The 27,500-nt window shown below is 37.9% G+C and overlaps 1 pseudogene; it reads left to right on the top strand.

Moving 5' to 3' along the window:
* LOC135226433 (hexokinase-1-like) overlaps positions 1–27,500 on the top strand; it is a 51,340-nt pseudogene that overhangs the window by 20,267 nt on the left and 3,573 nt on the right.

The raw sequence follows: 27,500 nt of genomic DNA, 5'->3' as shown, positions 1-27,500 counted from the left end.
AAGATGGGTGTTCTGCTGCTCCCCCCGGCAGCAAACTACAATGGGAGGCCCACCCCCCACCTCCTACACACCAATCCTGCAATCAAAACCATCGATGGGCCAAGAAAATCGCAATGCCTCTGGAACACGACGCAGCATCATCAACTGATGACCAGTCAAAATTCTTCACAGGGTTGTTTCTTTGTAGCGGTAAAGACAAGTCTTGTGAACAAGCTTTTCATCAGGCATCCTTGGCGATTCTCTCATCTCCCTGATGGAGGCAGGAGGCCCAACTGTCAAGATGAGAGCCAACAGTTATTAAGAGGAAGGAGGACCAGCTCAGGATGAGAGTAACAGCTGTTCGGAGGCGGTGGAGGGACAAGCTCCTCAGGATGAGAAGCTAACAGCTGTTCGGAGGCTGGAGGACAAGCTCTCAGGATGAGAGCAAAACAGCTTTGGGAGCTAGGCCTGGAGGACAAGCTCTCAGGATGAGAGCCAACAGCTGTTCAGAGGGTCACAGGGCACCCCCTCTCCTGCCACTGATACCCTGGAATGGAAGGGGTGTCGATACCAAATCACCTATTGGATTATGCACTGCATTTTAAATCTTTTTTGCATATACTGCAGTGGCAACCTCTGGCGTGGCGTAAAAACCCGTAAGTTCAATGCCTTTTATATAGGTTCATCAATATATGCATGCATAATGGCTTGAATACTTGCATATACTACTGTGGCAACCTCTGGCACGGCGTAAAAAACCCGTTAGTTCAATGCCCCTTTTCATATATTGCAAAGTATGGCTTATGCAATGCATAATGGCTTGAATACTTGCATATACTACCGTGGGCAACCTCTGGCGTGGCTAAAAACCCGTAAGTTCAATGCTTTTTATATATGCAAAGTATGGCTTATGCAATGCCATAAGGCTTGAATACTTGCATATACTACTGTGGCAACCTCTAGCGGGAGGCATAAAAACCCACGTAAGTTCAATGACCTTTCATATATGCAAAGTATGGCTTATTGCAATTGGCATCATGGCTTGAATAAGTGCATTAATACTGCCTGGTTGGGCAACCTCTGGGCGTGGCGTAAGAACCCGTAAGATTCAATGCCTTTTTATATATGCAAAAGTATGGCTTACGCAATGTATAATGGGCTTGAATACTTGCATATATACTGCTGTGGCAAAAACATCTGGTCGGCGGCGGGTAAAAACCAAAAACCCCGTTAAGATCAATGCCCTTTACACATATGCAAAGTTATGGCTTATGCAATGCATAATGGGCTTGAATACTTGCAAGATACACTGTGTGCAAACCTCTGGCGGGTGTAAAAAACCCGTAAGTTCAATGCCTTTCATATATGCAAAGTATGGGCTTGATGCAAGCAAAAACAATGGGTTCGAATACTTGCAATAACTCTGTGGAACCTCCTTTGGCGCGGCATTAAAAACCAACCCGTTAAGTTCAAATGCCTTTCATATATGCAAACGTATTGGCTTATGCAACTGCAATTCATGGCTTGAATAATTGCATTAATACTGGGTTGCAACCTCTAGGCCGGTGGCGGTTAAAAAACCAGTTTAAGTTTCAATGCCTTTCATATATGCCAAAGTCTCGGGCTTATGCAATGCAATATGGCTTGAATACTTGCATTATAACTACCGTCTGGCAACCTTCTGGCGTGGTGTAAAAAAACCCAGTAAGGTTCAACGCCTTTGTTATATATGCAAAAGGTATGGCTTATGGCAATGAATAATGGCTTTGAATACTTGCTATACTACGTGGCAACCTCTGGCGCGGCCCGTAAAAAACCCACGTAAGGTTCAATGGCCTTTCATATATGCAATGTATGGCTTATGCAATGCATCATGGCTTGAATAATTGCATTACTACTACTGTGGCAACCTCTGGCGTTGGCGTAAAAAAACCTTTAATGTTCAATGTCTTGTCACATTATGCAAAGTTATGGCTCATGCTCTCAATAACATAAGGGCCTTTGCAATACTTGCCATATACTACTGGTTGGCAACCTCTGGCGCCCGGCCTCCAAAAAACCCGTAAGTTCAATGGCCTTTTCTATATGCAAAGTATTGGCCTATGCAACCGGCCATAATGGCTGAATACTTGCATATATAACTGTAGGCAACCCTCTGGCGTGGCGTTTAAAAATCCCGTAAGTTTCAATGCCTTTCATATATGCAAAAGTATGGGCTTATGCAATGCATAATGGCTTGAATTACTTGCATAAGATACTACTGGTGGCAACCCTCTGGCGCGGCGTAAAAACCCGTAAGTTCAATGACCTTTCCTAATATGCAAAGTGATGGCTATGCAATGCAAATTAATGGGTTTGAATACTTGCATATACTACTGTGGCAACCTCTGGCGCGGACTTAAAAATAAAAACCCGTAAGTTCAATGCCTTTTATATATTGCAAGTATGGCTTATGCAAATGCATCATGGCTTATGAAAATTTAATTGCAATATACTACTGTAGGGGCAACCTCTGGGGCGGCGGTGCGAAAAAACCCGTAAGCTTCAATGCCTTGTCATATATGGCAAAAGTATGGCTACGGCAATGCAATAATGGGTTGAATAACTTGCATTATACTAATTGTGGGCAACCTCTGGCGCGGCGTAAAAACCTTGTAAGTTCAAATGCCTTTTGTTTATATATTGCAAAGTATGGGCTTATGCAAGTATTTTTAATGGCTTGAATACTTGCAATATATACTACCGTTGGGCAAACCTCTGGCGTGGCGGTAAAAAACCCAGTAAGTGCCAATGCCTTTTATTTTTTATATCTGAAAAGTCTGGCTTATGCAATGCATAATGGCGAATACGTTGCATATACTTACTGTGGACAACCATTGTGCGCGGCGTAAAAACCCGTATGTTCAATGCCTTTCATATATGCAAAGTATGGCTTATGCAATGCATCATGGCTTGAATAATTGCATATACTACTGTGGCAACCTCCTGGCGTGGCGTAAGAACCCGTAAGTTCAATGCCTTTCATATATGTAAAGTATGGCTTACGCAATGCATAATGGGTTGAATACTTGCATATACTACTGTGGCAACCTCTGGCCGCGGCGTAAAAAAAAAAGCCTGTAAGTTCAATGCCTTTTATATATGCAAAGTATGGCTTATGCAATGCATCATGGCTTGAAATAATTGCATATACTACTGTTTGGCACTCCTGGCTCGCGGCGTAAAACCCGTAAGTTCAAGTTTTTCAAGCCTGCCTTTCATATATGCAAAGTATGGCTTATGCAATGCATAATGGCTTGAATACTTGCATATACTACTGTGACAACCTCTGGCGTGGCGTAAAAACCCGTAAGTTCAATGCCTTTTATATAGCAAAGTATGGCTTATGCCATGCATCATGGCTTGAATAATTGGCATATATTACTACTGTGGCAACCTCTGGCGTGGCGTAAAAACCGTAAGTTCAATGCCTTTTTGGTATATGCAAAGGTATGGCTATCTTATACAATGCATAATGGGTTGAATACTTGCATATACTACTGTGGCAACCTCTGGCGTGGCGTAAAAAACCCACCCGTAAGTTCAATTCCTTTCATATATGCAAAGTAGGCTTTAGGCTATGCAATACATAATGGGTTTGGAATAACTTGCTATAACTACTGTGGGCAACCTCTGGCAGCGGCTGTAAAAACCAACCCGTAAGTTCAATGCCTTTTTATATATGCAAATTCTGGCTTATGCAATTGCATCCATGGCTTGAATAATTTGCATATACTACCGTGGCAACCTCTCGGCGCGGCGTAAAAACCCACCGGTCAAGGTTCAATGGCCTTTCATATATGCAAAGTATGGCTTATGCAATGCATAAAGGGTTGAATACTTGCAATATCACTTACCGTGCAACCGCTGGGCACGGCGGTAAAAACGTAAAGTTCAATGCGGCTTTACTAAAAATTAATGGCCCAAAAAAAAAAAAAAATAAAAAATAAAAAGGGTATGCTTATGCAATGCATAATGGGTTGAATAACGCATATACTACTGTAACCTCTGGGCAACGGCGTTTAAAAACCTGTTTAAGTTCAATGCTTTTATATATGCAAAAATTGTTTATGGCACAATGCATAGGGGTGATAAGCTTACAATACACTGTGGCAACCTCTGGCGCGGCGTTTTTAAAAAAAAAAAAAAAAAAAAAAAAAAAAAAAAAAAAAAAACCCGTAAGTTCAATGCCTTTCATATATGCAAATATGGGTTATGCAATGCATAATGGGATTTGGAATTATTGCTTATACCCCTACTGTGGCAACCTCTGGCGCGGCGTAAAAACCCGTAAGTTTCAATGCCTTTTATTAAGCAAGTATGGCTTATTTGCATGCATATGGCGGAATACGCATATACTACCGTGGCAAACATCTGGCGGCAAAAAAGGCGTACGTTTTTCAAAAGTTTAAAATGCCCTCATAGAATGCAAAGAAGGGCCTTAAAAAGGTAATTCAACCTTAATGTTGGATAACAGTTGCATATACTACTCGTGGCAAACCTCTGCACGTAAAAAAACCCAATGTGTTCAAGGCCTTTCTTCATTAAAATTATGCAAAGTAATTCGAATTTAATTGCATCACTCATGCGGCTTTTTTGAAAAACCGTACTTGCCATATACTACTGTGGCAAACTCTGGCAGCGGCGTCTCGTTAAAAAACCCATAAAGTTCAATGCCTTTTATATATGCCCAAAGTATGGCTTATGCAATGCATAATAGGGCTTGAATACTTGCATATACTACTGTGGCAACCTCTGGCGGCGGCGTAAAAACCCGTAAGTTTCAATGCCTTTCTATATGCAAAGTATGGCTTATGCAATGCATAAATGGCTTGAATACTTGCATATACTACTGTGGCAACCTCTTGGCGGCCCGGATAAAAAAACCCGTAAGGTTCAAGCCTTTTATTATGCAAAGTATGGGCTTATTCGCAATGCATAATGTGAAAACGGCATATAATTTTTTTTTTTTATTTGGCAATCTCTGGCGCGGCGTTAAAAACCGTAAGTTCAATTGCCTTTTCCTATATGCAAAGTATGGCTTATGCAAGCATCATGGGCTTGAATAATTGCATTACTGTGGCAACCTCTGGCGTGGCGAAAAACCAGAAGTTCAAATGGCCTTTTATATATGCCAAAGTATGGCTTATGGCAATGCAAAATAATAGGTTGATACCCTTGATATACTTACTGTTTGGCAACCATCTGGCACGGCGTTTTAAAAACCCGGTCGTAAGTTGTAATGCTTTTAAATATATGCAAATGTCTTCATGGACTTATGCAATATGCATGTAATGGCCTTGAATCCTTGGAACCCTATAACTACCGTCGGAACAACCTACTTGGGCGTCTTCGCTTTCAAAAAAAACCCGTAAGTTTGTCAATGCCTTTCATTATATTGCAAAATATGGGTTAGGCAATGCCATAATGGCTTTAATACTCTTGGCATTAATACTACTTGGTGGCACCTCTGGCGCGCGCGTAAAAAAAACCCGTAACACAGTTTCACCAATCCTCTTTCATTATGCAACTATGTTATGCCTTTTATAATTGCAAAAGTAACTTATGCAATGCATAATGGGCTGAATACTTGCACATACTACAGTGGCAACCTCTGGCGCTGCTTAAAAACACGTCGTAAGTTCAATGCCTTTCATTATGCAAAAATATGGGTTATGCAATGCATAATGGCTGAATACTTGCATAATACTACTGTGGCAACCTCTGGCGCGGCGTAAAAACCCGTAGTCAATGCTCAATATTATGCAAAGTAGGGCTTATGCAAGGCATAATTGGGTTGAATACTTGCATATACTACTGTGGCAAAAACCTCTGGTGCGGCGTAAAACCCGTAAGTTCAATGCCTTATATATACGCAAAGTATTGGCTTAGCAATGCATCATGGCTTTGAATAATTGCATATACTACTGTGGCAACCACTGGCGTGGCGTTAAAACCCGTAACGTCAATGCCTTTCATATATGCAAAGTATGGCGTATGCAAATGCATAAAGGGTTGAATAACTTGCATATACTACCGTGGCAACCTCTGGCACGGCGTTTAAAAACCCGTAAGTTCAAGCCGTATATATGCAAAGTATGACTTATGCAATGCATAATGGGTTGAATACTTGCATATAGCTACTGTGGCAACCTCTGGCACAGCGTAAAAAACCTGTAAGTTCAATGCCTTTTATATATGCAAAAAATATGGGTTATGCAATGCATAATGGGTGAATACTTGCATATACTACTGTGGCAACCTCTGGCCACGGCGTAAAAACCCGTAAGTTCAATTGCCTTTCATATATGCAAAATGGGTTATGCAATGCATAATGGGTTGAATACTTGCATATACTACTGTGGCAACTCTGGCGCAGCGTAAAAACCCATAAGTTCAATGCCTTTTATTTTATATGGCAAAGTATGGCTTATGCAATGCAATCCTGGCTTGAATAATTGGCATTATACTACTGTGGCAAACCCTCTGGCGCACGTAAAACCCGTAAGGTTCAATGCCTTTCATATATGCAAAGAAGGTCTTAATTGTAATTCATTAATGGGTTGAATACTTGCATATACTCTGTGGCAACCTCTGGCACGGCGTAAAACCCCGTAAGGTTCAATGCCTTTCATATATGCAAAGTAAAAAATGGCCTTATGCCAGCATCAATGGCTTGAATACTTGCCAATATACTACTGTGGCCAACCTCTGGGCGGCGTAAAAACCCGTTATTCAATGCTTTCATATATGCAAAGTATGGCTTAAATGCAATGGGCAATAAGGGCTTGAATACTTGCATATACTACTGGTGCAAACCTCTGGGCGCGGCATTAAAACCCGTAAGTTCAATGCCTTCTTATATATGCAAAGTATGGCTTATGCAATGGCAATAATGGCCCTTGGATACTTGCATATACGTACTGTGGAAACCTCTGGCGCGGCATAAAAAAAACCCGTAATTCAATGCCTTTTATATATGCAATATGGCCTTTAATTGCAATGCATAATGGGTTGAAAACTTGCATATACTACTGTGGCAATCTCTGGCCGCGTAAAAACCCGTAAGTTCAATGCCCTTTCATATATGCAAAAGTATGGCTTATGCAATCATGATGGCTTGAATAATTGCATATACTACTGTGGCAACCTCTGGCGCGGCGTTAAAAAACCCGTAAGTTCAATGCCTTTTATATATGCCAAGTATGGCTTGCAATGCATATGGCTTGAATACTTGCATATCTACTGTGGCAACCTCTGGCGGGGCGTAAAAACCCGTAAGTTTTAATGCTTTTATGTATGCAAAGTATGGTTATGCAATGCATAATGGGTTGAATACTTGCATTATAGTTACCGGGGTGGCCAACCCTCTGGCGTGGCGTAAAAAACCCGTAAGTTCAATGCCTTTCATATATGCAAAGTATGGCTTATGCAATGCATAATGGGTTTTGAATACGTTGCATACTACTACCGTGGCAACCTCTGGCGTGGCCGTAAAAACCCGTAATAGGTTCAAGTGCCATTTCATATATGCAAAGTATGGCTTATGCAATGCATAATGGGTTGCAATACTTGAATATACTACCGTGGCAACCTCTGGGCGGCGGCGTAAAAACCTGTAAGTTTAATGCCTTTTCTTTTATATGTGCAAAGTATGGCTTATGCAATGAAATAAATGGGTTGAAATACTTGCATAATACTACCGTGGACAAAACCTCTGGCGCGGCGGTAAAAACCTGTAAAGTTCAATGCCTTTTATATATGCAAAGTATGGCGTTCTGCCAATGCGAAAATAAAGGGTTGAATACTTGCATATACTAACCGTGGCAACGTCTGGCGGTGGCGGTAAAAAAACCCGATAAGTTCAATGCCTTTCATATATGCAAAGTATTGCTTATGCAACTGCATAATGGGCTTGAATGCATGGCATAACTACCACGTGGCAACCTCTGGCACGGCGTTAAAAAACCTGTAAGTTTAATCGCTTTTTTAATATATGCAAAGTATGGTCCTTATGCAATGCAATAATGGGTATTGCAATACTTGGCATAATTACTACTGTGGCCAACCACTCTAGGCAACGGCCGTAAAAACCTGTAAGTTCAATGCCTTTTATGTATGCACAGTATGGCTTATGCAATGCATAATGGCTTGAATACTTGCATATAATACCGTGGCAACCTCTGGCGCTGCGTAAAAACCTGTAAGTTCAATGTCTTTTATATATGCAAAGTATGGCTTATGCAATGCATAATGGATTGAATGCTTGCATATCTGTGGCAACTTATGGCGCGACGTAAAAACCCATAGGTTCAATGCCTTTTATGTTTGCAAAGTATGGCTTATGCAATGCATAATGGGTTGAATACTTGCATATACTACTGTGGCAACCTCTGGCGCAGCGTAAAATCCCGTAAGTTCAATGCCTTTTATATATGCAAAGTATGGCTTATGCAATGCATAATGGGTTGAATACTTGCACATACTACCATGGCAACCTCTGGCGCGACGTAAATCTGTGGCAACCTCTGGCGTGGCGTAAAATCTCCGCGACATTAAACATAATCAACCATGAATGCACCTAGATTCAATGGAGAAGTTGGGGGTGGTTGGTAGTTCTGGTTCTAGCTTCTAGGACCGAGCATAAAACACCTTCTTCGAGAAAGGCTCTAACCTCTGCTGCTACCTTCAGGTGACTAGGCCTAGTTCCGGGCATTGCAAGGCTTACAATGCAGGGCCACTGTTTGTTATTTAAGCAAAGATAGAACCTTCAGGACCGACACCAGGACCTGGGAAACAGACTCGATATATAAAAAATAAGAAAGTCGGTCGCAAGCAACCAGAACACCCGTAAAATCACCATCTGGTTAAGTAAGGAGCCGACAGACCCCAACCACCCCTTCCCCTCTCTACCTCTAGCTCTACCCACAATACTAGCTCCACCGTTTTCACTTCAACCTATTACCTCAAATCTTCGAATCATATCCCAACCGTGAAATTTAGGACTGAACTTGCGTAAGTGGGCATATCATAAGGGAGTGATATCACCCAAATTCATATTTTTCACTGACAACCAGTAATCAGCGATCCAGTCAAGTATCATTGCATAACAGAAGTTATGAGTTTTTTTTTGGAAATAATATATGCATACATATATATATTAGTATATATATATATATATATATATATATATATATAATATATATATATATAATATATATATAATGGTATATATCTATATATATATATATATATATATATATATATATATATATAAAGAAGCCTCAGAGCATGACCAATAGGTCTAGTGCTCGATTCTTAAAACAGACCTCTGGTTATTCTTGATAGATAAAAACGTCCTGAGAGAGAGAGAGAGAGAGAGAGAGAGAGAGAGCATAACAGGGGTTACTCGAATTACAATAATGCTCGCCAAGCATATTCACACTCCGGATCGTATGGACAAGAATAGTCTCACTTATGCACTGAAAAAAAAAAAAAGTGGAAACCTACGAAAATACTTGTTTGGTGCGACCCTGAACGCAATTCCGCATGCACAAATTTGCACAATCGAGAAATTCCATGAAATATTAACTAACAAGCTGAAAAATATATTCCCTTGATTCTTGAAATAGGCCTAACCCATGTAACCAACGCTAAACCGCGCACATAAACTTTGGATTTCGTTTTTTTTTTTTTTTTTTTTACACCAAACTTGTCTTATTTATATTTCATTTAATCAGATGCTAAAATTCTCTGTGCTTTATCAAAAGAAATCATAATAACTTTCGATATAACGCTATAAAAGTAGAAAGTTAATTTACAAATATTAAGCCAATGATTATGCACACGGTTCCTGCTGCCACTCTATGGTGAACACTTCATATCACAATTTGGAAGCCGCAGATGTTTCTTCGGGGAAATTCTTTTTTTTCCCTATTAATAAACAATTACTTAACTAACATTGATCATTCACTGGGGAAATACTTTGTGCGCTTATACAGTTAATCACTGATACGTATTATCAGATAAATAGGATGACAATAATTGGAATAAGATATACTAACTGGCAATCCCATGAGTTTCTATAGAAGTACGATCAATTCTGAGATTTGTCGCTTCACTTCTGGAACTTACTGTACATCAGCAAGGTTTGCTATTCCCTTATCTGCGAGGGGTAGGTGCACTCTCCCTGATAGTCCTCAGAAAAAGGCACCGATTCTGTTTCCGTCTGCCTACTGTGAACCGTTTGCTAGAAAGATCTGCTTTTGTGCATTTTCTCCTTTCTTAGTATGCTCTCAGAATTTCTTTATGAACATTTTTGTATCGCATTTGTATTGTGTAAGTCATAAATATGTGAATACGTATATTTATTGTATAATTGAATCACGAGAGTTTGGAATGTGATAAATGCGTAAATAAAGGTATAAGCCACGAAGGAAAGTGAAACACTGGAGTAGCTACAAGATTTTTCGACTCAACGTCCTTTACTTAGTAGAATCAGTCTACTAAGTAAAGGACGTTGAGTCGAAAGATCTTGCAGCTACTCCAGTGTTTCACTCTCCTTCGTGGCTTATACCTTTACTTAAATATTTATTGATACATTTTTGCGATAGTGCGTATGATTTTTTTCCTACAGTGATTAAGACTTCCAAAGATGCCTTCACCAACAGAGCTTCCAAGTCTTCACCTCTCAGACTCCGAGAAACAAGCAAAGGTAACTGGAAAGTTTTAGTTCAGTGTATAAACTGACATTTATGGAAGGATTCGTTATTTTCATTTTTCACATGTATCATCGAGGTTAGTCCTTCCATTTGGTTGTCCGAACTTAATTTGAAACGTTCAGTGCTAAACATCATTAGTTGTATTTTGATTGTGAAATTTAATCGATGAGTTTTTACTCAACGGAATAAAAGAAGTCCCTTTTCCAGCAGCGAAAAATCATAACCAGGTGTAGCCAATCAATTCTGACCAATTAAGAAAGGGAGAATTATTCTCCGTGACCATCTTGAATACCGTACGAGAGGTCCCTTTCTCTAAACCCAGAAAATCCAAACCACATCTTTCCAGATCCTGGAACGCGTGAGGCCCCTCATTCTCACCGATGAGCAGCGCCAGAAAATCGGGGAGGTGTTCCTGGACGAAATGAGATTAGGTCTGGCCCTGAACCCCGAGAGAGAATCGTCCCTTCTGATGGAAAACACCTTCATCCCTGAACTCCCAGACGGCACAGGTGAGTGGTGGAGTTTCCTCTAGAAAAGTCAAGGAATTTTCTGATGATTGGCACTTCCGAGCTCAGTTGAGAAGAAACATATAAAACTACACAAAGTATAGATGGCTCTCAACCAGGGGAAAATTTCAGAGTCACAGGTGGGGGGTTGTGACCACAGATTGGCAGGCTCAAACTGGGACAAGGACCACACAAAAGGCAGTGGGCATTGATCCGCAGTGCTGATAGGTCACGTTGGGCTTTCTCCCCGCTAGCTTGTGTGTTTGTGTTAGCATTTTGTTGCATATTCTTTAGAATGCACCTTTTGAGGCAGACAATTTTTGAAAAAAGGGGTGCCGGGTTAGGCGTGATATTCTGACATGGTGAAAGGGTGCATATGCCAAAAAAGGTATAAGGCAATTGTATACTACTTTCACTCTATAGGCATCCAGAATAGTGACATGTTCGATTTTTTTAGGTATTAAACACACTGACAATCATTAAATATTCTTGTAGTAGGATTTTAACCTTGAGTTTTCGAGTAGTTTAGGAGATGAATATTATGAATAATAAATGTGGTTAGCCTCTTTTCTACCTGAATTTTCATTCTGATTTCCTCTTTCTCTTTAGTAAGTGACCTACATTTATGCAAATCATCTCTCTTACGTATTTGTCAATCGAAGAAGAGATGGGTAAAACAGTGTTTGAGTATATATTTTTCATATACGTGATCTATGGCGCTTCTTATATGAGTAATATATATATATTATATATATATATATATATATACCTATATTTATATATTGTGTTAAAGCCATTATACTTTGGACCAAATGATACTAAATGAAAATACAAATGTACCGAGATCTGTGGTCAGTAAAATGATCTATCTATCCATCCATCTATCTATCTATCTATGATTTCAAGCATACCTCATTATTTGCGATCTTTCAGAAAATGGCGAGTATTTGGCACTAGATCTAGGTGGCACCAACTTCCGGGTCATTTATGTCAAAATGGTCGTGGACAGTTTACTGAAGAGGTCGGTAGTTACTTTCGTATGTGCAAATATACGATACTTTTTATACTGTCTGACAAAGATAGGATTTACTTCCATATTTTGTTATATTTTGATGCGTTTTAACATTTTTCAGTTAAATAACTTATCTTGAAAAGAAGTCATTTTGACACGGGGACTATCTTTGCCTATGTTTTGTCTGTGTTTATTATTTATCAGAGAAAACCGTTGTTGACACCGTCAATACTTTTTCGTTATTTAAGCTAAACTAAAGTAGCAATCTACTTACTGCGTTGAGAGAAAAATCAATTTTTGCAATATAAACAGTACTAAGTCAAAGTATATAAACTTCATTTATCATTAGATTGTTATTTATGATTTATATAATGAATCACCTCTCCTTTCAACTTATATATGGAATTTTGAGGAGACAACACCTCCCGAATATCACACTTATCCCCTTAAAATGGTACCTGATATGTCGATGATATCTTAGTAGTCTTACCTGGTGGTATCGATGTAATGATTTTACTGTTATAAATTGAATAATTTAGTGCCATCCATAAATTCAACTGTTGAATTTGAAAATAACAATGTCATCCCTCTTCTAGATGTATTAATACATAGAGAATCTTTCCAATGCAAATCAGTATTTATAGAAAACCCACAAATAATTTAATATGTACATTTTTATTCTGGCCACCATCTTAATATTAAAATTTCAATTTTTTCTTCTATGTTCCTACGCGCTTTGCGTATCACGAGTCCACCAATATCCTGGGACCAAGAAATAGAATACATAAAAAAGATAGGAAACGACCTCTGCTACCCTCCTCATTTAATTGATTTATGTTATCAAAAAGCTCATAAAAAGTTTTATAATGTTGCTATTATTGAAAAAGAAATACCTAAAAAGTTACTTAGCTTACCTTATTTTCGTGGATTTGAAACCATAAAATCAATATTTAAATCGTTAATGTTAATGTAGTGTTCTCTTTATAACAATACCATTAAAGATATGCTAATTAAGAATAGTCCCGTAACAAATAAACAACATCATTTACAAAATTCCTTGTAGGGATTGCCCATCGTTTTACGTTGGTCAGTCTAGTAAAAATTTATGTGTATTCGGATCAAGCAGCATATGTATTCAGTTAGAACAGCCCAGACTTCAAATGCATTGTTTTTTTTTTATCCATCTGAGTGAAAAAATCTCATTGTATTAATTGGGGCGATACCTCGGTAATTGCTAGATCTAATGATTATGTTTCAAGAAATTTACTGGAATCGGCAATTATACAAATCACTAATAAAAACAACCTAAATCTTAGTTTGGGAAGTGTACATTTGGACCCATATATTTGTAAGATGTTTATGAAGGACCTCAAAATAAATGAACAACTAATAAATTAGTCCCACATGTATTATAGTTATTATTTCTCTCCTCTCTCTCTCTCTCTCTCTCTCTCTCTCTCTCTCTCTCTCTCTCTCTCTGGTTCGATATTCTCTCTCCCTCTTTCTCTTGCTGGGATATATATATTTATATTTTCATTCGTCTTTTCATTAATAATAATTTTTGGGGGGGAAAATTTGTGTAAAATTTCATGATAATAAATTGTATATGCTCCGTGTTTTTTTCAAAATGTACTGTTTTCTGGAAGAATCACTGTTTACCACGGGTATTCCTTCAAGGTGTGGCTAGCCTATGGCGACTCCTCCTCTCTGTAGAGTAAAATCGCCCTTATGGCTAATCTGGTAGTGTCAGTTTGTATATTAAGCCTTCTTTTGTAACTATGGTGTTCTTTGTGAAAAATCAGTGTGCCTCAGTAAAGGGTCCGAATAGGACGAAAGTACTCGGCTATCTCGCTTTTTCCTTTTTTTCCTTTTCGTGGCAAAAAAACTTATATATATATATTTATATATCATGTCTTTATATATATATATATATTATAATATATAATTTAAATTATTTTATATATTAAATATATATATAAATATATATATATATATATTATTATAATATTATATATGTATATATATATTATTAGATATATATATATATATATATATATAATATATACATATATATATATATATATATATATATATATATATATATATATATATATATATATATATATATATATATATATATATAACTTTCATAACTGAGTCTCAAGTCATCTGTGTAATAGCTATATTTTGCTAGCAACCTACTTTGACAATAACAGATTATATTAATAACGTTCAAATTTGATATTTTTTGAGTACGTGATCCAAGGTGGAGATATGAAAAAATGTATAAGAAAAAACACCACACTTAGGATACCTGTTGATTAATATTTTATCAACTGGGATCACCTTTCAGTAACTATTACATCACTTGATGATAAATTTTTTATTTTATTTTACCCCACATACAGGTTGTTGATTTGTTCCAAATACCTGAGGCAATTCGGTATGGTCCTGGGGAGAAGCTCTTTGACTTCTTGGCCAGCTGTCTCTCGGAGTTTATCACCAAGAGGAAGTTCACTGGTCGGAATTTCCAGTTAGGTAAAATGGACGTTCATAGCGTAATAGTTAATAGAAATATCGATTACTTTCCTTCCCGTCATTATTCAGAATGATTAACCTGAGGCAAAGAAACTTAACAATGACAACTCACGAGAAGCTAGGTCACACTGAGAAGCCATCTGTCAGAATAATTTTCATGGAATTTGCACACTTTTCAGATGAGAAGGTATTGTATCGTTGGTGAAATATATTCCTTTCTTAAAGATGGCTTTCCTACCTTCAAGCAAAACCTCTATCGGGAGACTTTATATTCATATCTACGAAACAAATATGTTTCAGTGTGTGGAAGCGAAGTGAGAGAGAGAGTTAAAGAGATTTATATTGCAAAGTCGAGCCTTAAATAAACGAATTGGTTTCCTGAATTTTGTTTTTTTACTTTTGGAATCTGCCAGTCGTCTTCTCACCTGCTTTGCTGATTCAGCTCCCAAGCGATAGAAGTAAACTACCTTTGTGGACAGTGTGGGCAATAATTAACTTTAATTATATCACCTCTAGGATTATACATGTTTGACCATCGAGGACAATTCTAAATGAATTCGACAGTGAAAAATTAAACTAGCTAATGGTTAACCTTATTTTTGTGGAATTTACCAAAACAGTGTGAGTAGGATAAGGTAAACAATTTTATGTTTATTTCTGCTTTGATATTGAATATAGAAGTAAGTCTCATATGGAAAATGTTAATTCCCTCTTTACACTGATGCGTGAAATGATAATACAACTGAGCTCTTTGATTATAAAAGGAGATATGTATTGAACATATCAACTTATTCCAATTTGGAATATTTGCATTCGACGTTTGAGGGAACTAAACCTTTTCCGATTCTATGGATCAAACAGATCTAGTCTTGATTTTCGTTTTCTCCGGGAGTAAGCCTACAAACTACTTTATTGCTGTTGTTGTTGTTGTTCTTGTTGGTGGGGTAGGAAAGCCTAAAAAGGTCTGAAAAGGGTTTCGCGTTGAGTTAAAGATACAGGAATTTTAGGATAGGATATCTATGATTTATTTGTTAGAATGTAAATGTAAAAAAATATATAATGTGCATGTTACACAGTACAGAAAAATAATTTTTAATAAAATATAGTGTATATATTTTATTTTTTGTTGGTGAAACAACGTTCTATATGACTGTAGATTTTGATAAAATATAGCGTATTTATTTCAATTTTCGTTGGCGAAACAATGTTCTATTTGTCCATAAATTTAATAAAATATAGCGTATTTATTTCAATTTTCGTTGGCGAAACAATGTTCTATTTGTCCATAGATTTTAGCATGCGCCCCAAATAACCTGGAGGTCGGATCACGCCTTGTTCTTCACCAAGTAGAGCTAACCCAAAATTCCTTTTTTTCCAGGCTTCACTTTTTCCTTCCCGATGACACTGCAGAGCCTCGACGTGGGAGTCCTAGCGTCCTGGACAAAGTCCTTCAAATGCTCGGGGACTGTTGGCAAAGATGTAGTTCGGATGTTGAACGACGCCATCGAAAGGAGAGGTGACCTCGACGTCACCGTAACTGCCATTCTCAGTGACGCGACAGGTACCCCAGCCTCTCTCTCTCTCTCTCTCTCTCTCTCTCTCTCTCTCTCTCTCTCAGAGGAATTTATATCTGGTGACAGAAATTCATTTCTCGATATAATGTGGTTCGGATCCCACAATAAGCCGTAGGTCCCGTTGCTAGGTGACCAATTGGTTCCTAGCCATGCTAAAAATATCTAATCCTTCGGGCCAGCCCGAGGAGAGCTGGTAATCAGCTCCTCAGTGGTCTGGTTAAACTAAGATATACTCTCTCTCTCTCTCTCTCTCTCTCTCTCTCTCTCTCTCTCTCTCTCTCTCTCCTCTGGCAGTTTTATGACAATGGGGCTTTTGTGATAATTTGTTTTAATGAGCAAATTAGAATCTGTTCAGGGTTCTGGCATTATTTCGACGCTGTCTCTTCTTACTGTAGTGTAAATTTTAGTCTGTTTCTGGAAGAGAAATCACTCAAGTCCCAAGTCCATTTTATACCCGACTCCCATAAAAAAAAAATGATTTAAACGCTCTTATTTTCTTACTTTTTATTCTTTGATTTTTTCTTTTCATTAAAAGCTGTAGTTTTAATTTCATACTAGTATCCAAGATTGTGAGACACACATTACATCTAAGTGTACCTAAAGGAAGAATGAGAACTAATAACTGTTCTTAAGAATGATAGAGTCAACAAATGAGAGTCAAAAGATGAGAGACTTAAATGACAGAACTGAATATGAGTGCTTGGCTATAACTGGCGCCCTACAGAGGCATCTTCACTTGATGTCACTCTCCACAGCTTGTCACTTCTTTACTTCGTTTCACAAATTGAAAAACAACAACGCTTAGCTGAATTGTAACTGGACTTAGCCTCATTTCTCATTATAAGTATTCTTTACTTCACATTTTCATATTTTCGCTTACTCGGGGAGTAAGCCTACAAACTTCTTTGTTGTTGTTGTTGTTCTTATTGTTGCTGTTCTTGTTGGGGGATGCAGACTGAGTTAAAGATACAGGAATTTTAAGACAGGATACTATTTATTATTTATCTATTAGCAAGGCAATGTAGAAAAATAAACAATGTGCATGTATAACAGCACAGAAAAATTATTTCTAATAAAATATAGCAGATTTATTTCCATTTTCGTTGGTGAAACAAAGATATATTTGACCATAGATGTTAGCACATTTCAATTTCCGTTAGGTTAGGAATATTATGTTTACAATTCATGAGTGAGGGGAAAATCTTGTGTGCATATCGAGTAAGCTGGAGGTCGGATCACGCTTTTTTTCCTTAGCTGTTATCTCCAAAATCTACTCCGTAGGCTCTTGTAGTAACTTCTTTCGACAGCCTTGAATAAAAGGAAAACATATTCAGGTAGAGATGGCAACGAGGGAACAAAAAAGTCTTAGTGTTACATATCTAGTATTCCGAATGTGAACAAATGCAATTAAGTAATCCACATTTATTCCAAATGTGAATAAATGATAGACTAATGGCTATCTTCCGCAATGGGTTACTTCTTCACAAAGACAGCGAAGTTTACATCTTAAACCAAAGAGGAAATGAGATGTGAGGTTCTGTAACTAGAATCAGGGAACAGACTCAAGTATTCACCTGACCAGGTTCAGGGGGCCCTACGCCCATAGGATGGGACAGCAAGCCTTTCAATACGTCTAGTAAAATCGTTGTAAAAGGAACATTAATAATGCTGAACTGGGTACAAATTCCGCAACAAAGAGAGAAAAACTGAAAATTAATCTGAGTTACAAGCAGCACAACGCAAAAATATTTACTTGCACGTTTGCAAGTGAATTCAAAATAAACATTGATCGACAACTGAGCAACAACGGGTATTAAATGCAACTAACAAATCATTTCAGCGACAAATAAACATAAGACGAAAATATATAAAAATTTTCAATCCACGAGAACTCAGATCGAGACAAACCCTGAGTTGACATATCTAAGTTTGCTCAACCAAAATTGATTACAAGTAACGCAACCTCCGTAATATAACTACGAAAGTACCAACTGTTATTCTAATGAAGGCTATCATTCACATACTATCCTGTGGCCGAAGGATTTGAGTTGGCGGTGGCTATCAGAGAAAATGGATTTGTTTCGTAGAGTGTTTATCATAGAAAATGGATTTGTTTCGTAGGGTGACTATTATAAGAATGGATTTGTTTCGTAGGGTGGTTATCATAGAAAATGGATTTGTGTACCTTATGAACAGTAAAAAATCATTTTTTACGTTTCATAAAAACAATCTGCTATTTTACCTTCATTGTCTGTGCTCCTTCACGATTGCTTGCGGTCGTCATTTGGATCTGGAGTGCTTTCAGGCACTGTTTATCACATAATTTCTGTAATTTAATAAACAGTAATTCTAGATTCAGTCTTTACGTACGAATCAACAGGAAAAGTGTCTTGTTGTAAAATCTATAAGATTTTTAATTTTGTATTTTATGACACGAACATTGAGACTGTCCTAAACTTTATATATATATATATATATATATATATATATATATATCTATATATATATATATAATTAGCAGTACTTGTTACAATTGATTAATTGTGAGTTATCAGGGTCACTGACGCCGAAGTTATTGGTATTATATATATATATATATATATATATATATATATATATATATATATATATATATATATATAAAGTGCCTATGATAAATTCAACAATTACCTGACAGTTACTACATTTTCTTTAAAATCATAAAAATTTCATAAGATTTTAAAATAAATATTACGTTAGAAAAAACTAAGTAAATAAAAGTTCACTCAGAAATACATCCAGTAATGAGTTTCATAAAATCTTGATTCAATTCATTATTTTCCCCTTCTTATAAAGCTATGTATCCATTACACGATACCTAAAAGGTGATCGATCATTGCAGTTTTCACCCTGTACCATAATGATTATTATCATTTAGTAACCTTCATTCTCTTCGTGATTCTTGCCAATGAATATATTCGCTCTTATTGGGGGGGTATGTTCTCCACCGCAGGTACCCTTGTACAAGGTGCATACCTGGACAGGCGATGCGCCATGGGCATGATTTTGGGCACCGGATGCAACGGATGCTACATCGAGAAGGTCAAGAACATCGAGAAATGGCGAGGGAAGCATCCTGAAGACGAGGCAAGTCGGGGCTGGTAGGAAGGAGTATTTATTTCAGGATGTTCAGTGTTGGTTGGTAAGGGCGAAAGTGAGGAGTTTCAGGCAAGTATCCTGTAGACAAAAATTTCCGTCTTTTTCCTGAGTAAGTTGAGTCTATTTATTATTATTATTATTATTATTATTATTATTATTATTATTATAGTTGGGTAAAAACTCTCTATCGCGACTCTTGTTTATTTTTTAAATTCACCGCAGTACATGGTGTATTTAATTGTTCATTTGGACTGAAGATGAACCCAGGGAAGGGTTCGAAGCTTTTTTGTAAAAGTTTTTTAAGAATTATAACGGACTCGCAAGCATTTTTTATTATTGTGGACCCCTTAGAATATTATTATTATTATTATTATTATTATTATTATTATTATTATTATTATTATTATTATTATTATTATTATTATTATTATTATTAGCCAACGAAGCCAACAGGAAGACAAAGCATACAACTCAGCCCGGTCCCAAGTCCTAATAAATTTGGAAGCTTGCGTTTCTTTCTCTTTCAAGTTGGCCTTTACGACAATAAAACTGCAATTATTAGTATTTCTACTGGTAACACAACTACTATAATTGCTCTGTGTCTACTGGAGGTGATGTAAGCCTAGTTTCTGAAGCATATTCGGACCCCAGTCCTCTTCCATCCCGTCGTACAAAAATGATACCTTAAGAAATTGCAAACCTCCCACATCCAGCATTTTCTTTCTAGGTTCACTCGGACTTCCTATTCTGCTAATTTCTGGGTTATTTCACTCTTATCACCTTATTATTATTATTATTATCATTATTATTATCAATATTATTATTATTGTTGTTGTTGTTGTTGTTGTTCAGAATATGAAACCTATTCATATGGAACAAATCCATGGGGCCATTTGAGAAGAAATCCAACTTATAAAAAAGAAGAAAAAAATATTGATAAATTAACAAATAGATAAATAAAAAATGCAAGAAGTATCGTATTAGGGTAGCAATGTATTGCAACTTCGCTTGAACTTTTGAAGAAGTTCCAAATTGCACATCCTCCTCCGGGAGACTGAATGTTCCACAGTCCAGCAGTGGGAGGAATAAAGAACCTGTGGAACTTTGGAGAAGTTGGACAGCCAAGATTAATTATTCAATAAAATTACGATGAATAACAAATAGTCTGTCCTTCTGCGTCAGGTGATTGTGGACATCGAATGGGGCAGTTTCGGAGACAACGGTGTCCTGGACTTCATCAGGACAGAATGGGACACGGCTGTGGACGCCCAGTCATTGCTAGTTCATTCATACACGTACGTATTATTATTATTATTTATTAAAAATAATGGCAGAATTCAAAGAATTGATTTTGTACAATATTCTTTCAATTCTCCTTATGATTTGTCTTTCTGGCACGCTGGTATTATGAAGCAGCTGTCCAATATTCATCGTGCTGTAGGTCGTCAAACGGAATTTCGGGCTGGTGTCGGATAGCCCCCTGACGACTACGGCCTGTTCCCGACCTACGAAACGCACCTGTATACCTGTTGACGACCCCAGCCTGTCCCTGATAACCAGTTTGCCTTTTATAACACCAGGCCAAATTCCGTTGACGACCTACAGCACGATGAATATTGGACAGCTGCTTCATACTACCAGCGTGCCAGAAAGACAAATCATAAGGAGAATTGAAAGAATATTGTACAAAATCAATTCTGTGAATTCTGCCAGTTATTTTAATAAAAACTTGTTTGAAAGAAGGTCTGTTTCCAGCATATTATTTATTATATTATTATTATTATTATTATTATTTCGGAAGGAGACCCTCTCGTAGACATGTTTTGTTAAAAATAATGCTGCTTCAGCACTATTAATCTTATAAAGAGTCTTCTCTATCTTTCTGATGACGGCTTTCTCGTTGTTGCTTAGACTGGCGAGCAACGCACCAAAGGGCATGGTAAGATTCGGTGAGTCATTTGATTTATTATTGCTATACAATTCTCTCTCTCTCTCTCTCTCTCTCTCTCTCTCTCTCTCTAACGCGACGTTTCCTCCTGATCGACAGGACATTATCAAGCGATAACTGCTGAGGACCTGAATTCCAGTGGTGGTTTGTGTTTTTTGATTTAGCTGACCTTGTGTCAGGCACGGGCTCTTGCTCACAGAGCAGTGGCGAGTCCTTCTCCTTTTATCGTCGTGTTGCGAGCTCTCCAGTACGGTCAGAGCACTTCTCCGGTAGGTCGAGTTTTTATTTGGTTCCCGGGAAGGTGACTCATACGGCGGGCGTTGACTAGTCTTGCAGACCTTCTCAGGTGGGGGGTATCACCGGGAGCCTCTTGATTGGCTTCTACCTGCGTGACGTCACCCCTGGGTATTATTCTCATGTCCGGTGTTCGTTCCATGCGCGCTGGTACTTTCGTTAGGGGTGAGAGGGGTGTGGTCCTCCTCACAACAGTCGGTATCAGGAACGCTTCTTGGGTGGTATTGAGGGGAGGCTTTTTCTTCGAGGATGAGCAGCGCTTCTAGGAGACGCAGACGTCGTGGGTCAGGTGCTCTCCCGATGATCTTAGTATTCCTGACGATGTCGTCTCTCGTGATGTTTCTGCGGTGTACTGCAAGGGCGTGCTGCCTAATGGCGCCCTCCTGGGCGTGGCAGGAAATCCTTTTCGACAGGCGCATCGTCGTCATGCCGATGTAAATCCCAGGGCAATCCATCTTGGGCGGGGCATACGTATCGGTAGACGACGTTGGACTGCTTCAGGGGGTCTCTCCTGCCGGTGGGGAGGGGTTGTTCTTCATCAGGAGGTCTTTCGTACGCCGATTCTTGTAGTAAATAATGAGGGACACTCTCTTCCTTCCTCCATGGCGGACGGACTGTTCCTCTATTATTTTCTTCATGGCTGCTTCTTCTTCCTTGTATTGGTGGTGCATGAAGGCTTTATAGAAAAGTTTGATATCCTCCGGGGGCGGTTATTATTTATTATTATTATTATTATTATTATTATTATTATTTGCAGGGAGCAGACTCTCTTTGATACACGTTTGTTGAAAATAATGGCAGTTCTCAACGAATCAATCTTACATAGGGTCATTTCAATTCTCCTGATAATTCGTTTTTTTCTCTGACATAATTAGGATATTTGTCAAAAATACTTTTTTAAAAAACATTTTATTATATATTTTGTTTATATCTATTATGACAAATATATTGGAATTCTACTCAACAACCTAGCTGAGTCAGAAAACGAATTATCAGGAGAATTGAAAAGAGCCTGTATAAGATTAATTCGTTGAGAACTGCCATTATTTCAACAAAATTATATTATTATTAATATTATTATTATTATTGTTATTATTATTATTATTATTATTATTATTACACTTAAGATGTAAGTCTTATTATAGGTTCCTATAAGATTTCATTGAAAATAAACATGCATTCATATAGGACTAGGCTAACACATTCTAATACATAACAAAATAATGTTGACGATGAATGAAGACTCACTCACTCGCACATACACACACACACTCACACGCACATACACACACACACACACACAAAAGGTTAATCGGTAAAATGTAACGCATAACAGTTATCTTAAATACAGGAAATTTTCAAGGGTTGAGAAATATTATTTTTTTTTTATTCAGTGTTTGTGGTTAGACAAAGAGAACCATTTTTAGATTTGTTTCACAAATTACCATTAGATTCCGATCTTCCTAAATGTAAATATTTCCTTTATCTGAAAAGGCTTCAAAAATATTCTGAGATGTTAATGAAGAGATTCGCATTCTTAATTATTTTTCAAATACTTGCCCTATTCAACTTCTGATCTTATCTGTTCATCCCCGCAGGTGGGTAGTGCCGTCAGTGCACCTCATGCTGTGCAATGTAGGCATTACGTTAAGGTTCTTTGTAGCGTCCCTTCAGCCACTAGCTGCAACCCCTTTCATTCCTTTTACTGTACCTCCTTTCATATTCTATTTATTCCACCTTACTTTCCACCCTCTCCTAACACTTGATTCATAGTGCAACTGCTTTGAGGTTTTCCTCCTGTTACGCCTTTCAAACCTTTTCACTGTCAATTTCCGTTTCAGCGTCGAATAACATCATAGGTCCCAGCGCTTGGCCTGAACTCTTATATTCAATTCTATTCCACCTGTTCGTTTTTTCATTGCTACAGATCTCTCCATTTGACCCCAACAGGTTTGAAAAATACATCGCTGGGAAATACTTAGGCGACCTGTTTCGGGTGGTCCTGTTAACTCTAGCGAAGGAGGGACTTTTTTCTAGAGGCTCTCTAGGAAAACTAGAGACCCAGGGGTCGATCACCACTACGAACATCTCTGATATAGAAGAGTAAGTCGAAAAATGGTTAGGACTTTCAGGACAAAACACTTATTATTTGTAATTGTCACTTCGTCTGCAGCGATATTCGCATCTTAAATGAATTTTCAACAAAACAATCTATCATACAAAATCATATGCAAGATATTTTCCTTCATTTTTAGGACGTGACAATAAACAGTCTTGCTTAAACGCTCGTGATTTGTAGGACTTGATAAGTTTTGTTTAATCGCGTTTGATTTTTATAAACAGTTTTGTTGAAAGGCGTGTGATTTTTAGGACTCTAAAATAAACAGTTTTGTTGGAAATACTTTTGAATTTCAGGACTTCAAAATAAACCGTTTTGTTTCAAACGCGTGTGATTTGTAGTACTTGGAAATAAACGCTTGTGAGTTTTAAACAAAACTGTTTATTTTCAAGTCCTATAAATCACAAGCATTTTAAGCAAAACTGTTTATTGTCTCGTCCTATAAATTAAGGATAATATCTTGCCTTTGATTCTTCAACTAAGAGAGAAAGTTCAAAAGAAAACTTTATCAATTCCCAACAGCTAAAAATCAGTAACATTCCATTATACATAATCATTTACCCTAAAAAAACAACGTTTGAAATCGCTCTATTTTGTTTCATTCAATTCATAGAGAAGAACAGCTGATTTGTTTTTATGCAGCTTATCATATTAATAATTAAAGAAACAATACAATCTACTCTAACAGGGACGCTTTGAAGGGCTCAGCAAGCAAGACTCGAGAACTGCTTGAGACAGTTGCTTTGGAGTTCGATCAAGACGACATACTGGTGACGCAGTACATCGCTGGTATTCTCTCCTACAGGGGATGCGTTCTCGTTTCTGTCTGTAAGTTCTTTTCCTCTCTCGTCTTTTTAACTTTTCGTGCCTGTTATGTTTTAATTATTATTATTATTATTATTATTTATATTTTTATTTCGGAAGGAGACCCTCTCGTAGACAGGTTTTTGTCAAAAATGGTTGCTGCTTCAGCACTATTAATCTTGTAAAGAGTCTTCTCTATTTTTCTGATGACGGCTTTCTCTTTTATTGCTTAGACTGGCGAGCAACGCACCAAAGGGCTTATACAATTCTCTCTCTCTCTCTCTCTCCAACGCGACGTTTCGTCCAGATCCACGGGACATTATCCAGCGATGACTGCTGAGGGACTGAATTCCAGTGGTTGTTGTTTTGATTAAGCTGACCTTGTGTCAGCACGGGCTCTTGCTCACCGAGCAGCCCGTTAATTCCAGCGGCGAGTCGTTCTCCTTATATCATGATGTTGCGGGCTCTCGAGTATGGTCTGGAGAACCGCTCCAGCAGGTTGAGTTTTCATTGGTTCCTGGGAAGGTGACTCATCATAGGGCGAGCGTTTTCGAGTCTTACGGACCTTCTCAGGCGGGGAATATCACTGGGAGCCTCTTGATTGGCTTATACCTGAGTGACGTCACCCCTGGTATTACTCTCATAATGTGTTTCACGTCCGGTGTTGCTTGTCTCATGCGCGCTGGTACTTTCGTTAGGGAGGGAGTGGCGTGGTCCTCCTCACACACGTCGGTATCAGGAACGCTTCTTGGGTGATGTTGAGGGGAGGCTTTTGCTCGAGAATAAACAACGCTTCTATGAGGCGCAGACGTCGTGGGTCAGGGGCTCTCCCGATGATTTTGACATTCCTGATGATGTCGTCTCTCGTGATGTTTTTCTGGTGTACTGCAAGGGCGTGCTCCCCAATGGCGCCCTTCAGGGCGTGGCAGGAGATCCTTTTAGACAGGCGCGTCGTCGTCATGCCGATTTAAATTCCAAGGCATCCTTGGGCGGGGCATACGTATCGGTAGACGACGTTGGACTGCTTTAGGGGGTCTCCTACGCGAGGGGAGGGCTTGTTCTTCATCAGGAGGTCCTTCGTACGCCGATTCTTGTAGTAAATAATGAGGGACACTCTCTTCCCTTCCTCTATAGGGCGGACGTGTTCCTCTATTATTTTCTTGGTGGCTGTTTCGTGAGAGAGAGAGAGAGAGAGAGAGAGAGAGAGAGAGAGAAGAGAGAGAACTGTATAAGCAATAGTAAACCAAATGACTCAACCGAATTTTACCATGCCCTCTGGTGCGTTGCTCGCACGAGAAAGCCGTCATCAGAAAAATAGAGAAGACTTTCTACAAGATTAATAGTGCTGAAGCAGCAACCATTTTTAACAAAACCTATTATTTTAGATTATTATTATTCTTTTATTTTATTATTATTATTATTATTATTATTATTATTATTATTATTATTTGGAAGAAGACCTTCATTAATACAGGTTTTATTGAAAATAGTGGCTATTTCATTCGCGTTTATTTTGTATAGAAGTTTCTCTATTCTTCTTATTACTGACTTTTCTTCTGTACTCAAGTTGACATGAATCCCCCATTTGGCGTTTTTAATAGCCAATTAGAGTACAGAAGAAAAGTCAGTAATAAGAAGGATAGAGAAACTTCTATATAAAATAAACACGAATGAAATAGACATTATTTTCGATAAAACCTGTATTATTATTATTATTATTATTATTATTATTATTATTATTATTATTATTATTATTATTATTATTATTATTATTCAGAAGATGAACCCTATTCATATGGAACAAGCCCACCTATGGGGCCACTGACTTGGAATTCAATCTTGCCAAGAAGTAATTGAAGATAATGGGAAATACAGAAAGCGGAGATCAGTTATTATATAAACAGATAAATTAATAAATTAATAAATAAATAAAAATGTAAGTAAAATAATGAAATACAAGTTGAATTATATTAGGGTAGTAATACATCGCATCTTTGATTGAACTTCTGAAGAAGTTCCAATTGCACGATATCCTCTGGGAGACCGTTCCACAGTCCAACGGTGTAAGGAATAAAGGTCCTCTGGAACTCTGGAGAAGTTCGAAAGCGAGGCACATTCACTGCATACAGATGTATTAATCATAAGTGACTGATTTCAAGTGTTCAAGGCTGTATTTAGTTTATTTTATAGGCATAAAGTGCGTTCACTTTGCCCCTGCTAGAGATTCATTCACTCTGTGGGTGCTTTTAGATGATCTTTTCACAATAATACCTCTGCGAACAAAGTTACTGAATTTTTATTTGATAACAACAAGGGAAACTTAAGTAGATTTGTTACTGTGTGGTGCTCGTGTAATTTGAAGATTCAAGACTAGCATTGACACTGCAGTTGTAGAACGTTTCTTTATTGCTTCCATTATTATTTTGCAGCTCAATAATGCTTCTGTACTTTCTGCATTATCTCTCTATACCTTTTTCATTATCCGACAGTGACCGGATTGCTCCTCAGGAGAATGGAACGGCCCCACTGCACCGTTGCCATTGATGGCTCCCTCTTCAGGTGTCATCCCAGATTCAAACCTCTGCTGGAGAAGCTGATTTCAGAGTTAGCACCAGGGAGATCGGTAAGCTGCCGAACTCTGAATTGAATTGAATACAGACTTTAGAGGCCAAGCACTGGGACCTATGAGGTCATTCAGCACTGAAACAGAAATTGACAGTAAAAGGTTTGGAAGGTGTAACAGGAGGAAAACCTTAAAACAGTTGTACTATGAATCAAGTGATAGGAGAGGTTGGAAAGTATGATGGAAGAAAGAAAATATAAAAGGA

This window comes from Macrobrachium nipponense, chromosome 14, assembly GCF_015104395.2.
Source record: "Macrobrachium nipponense isolate FS-2020 chromosome 14, ASM1510439v2, whole genome shotgun sequence".
Lineage (NCBI taxonomy): Eukaryota > Metazoa > Arthropoda > Malacostraca > Decapoda > Palaemonidae > Macrobrachium > Macrobrachium nipponense.
The sequence above is the reverse complement of the archived record's forward strand: the minus strand, read 5'-3'. Positions and strand labels throughout refer to the sequence as shown.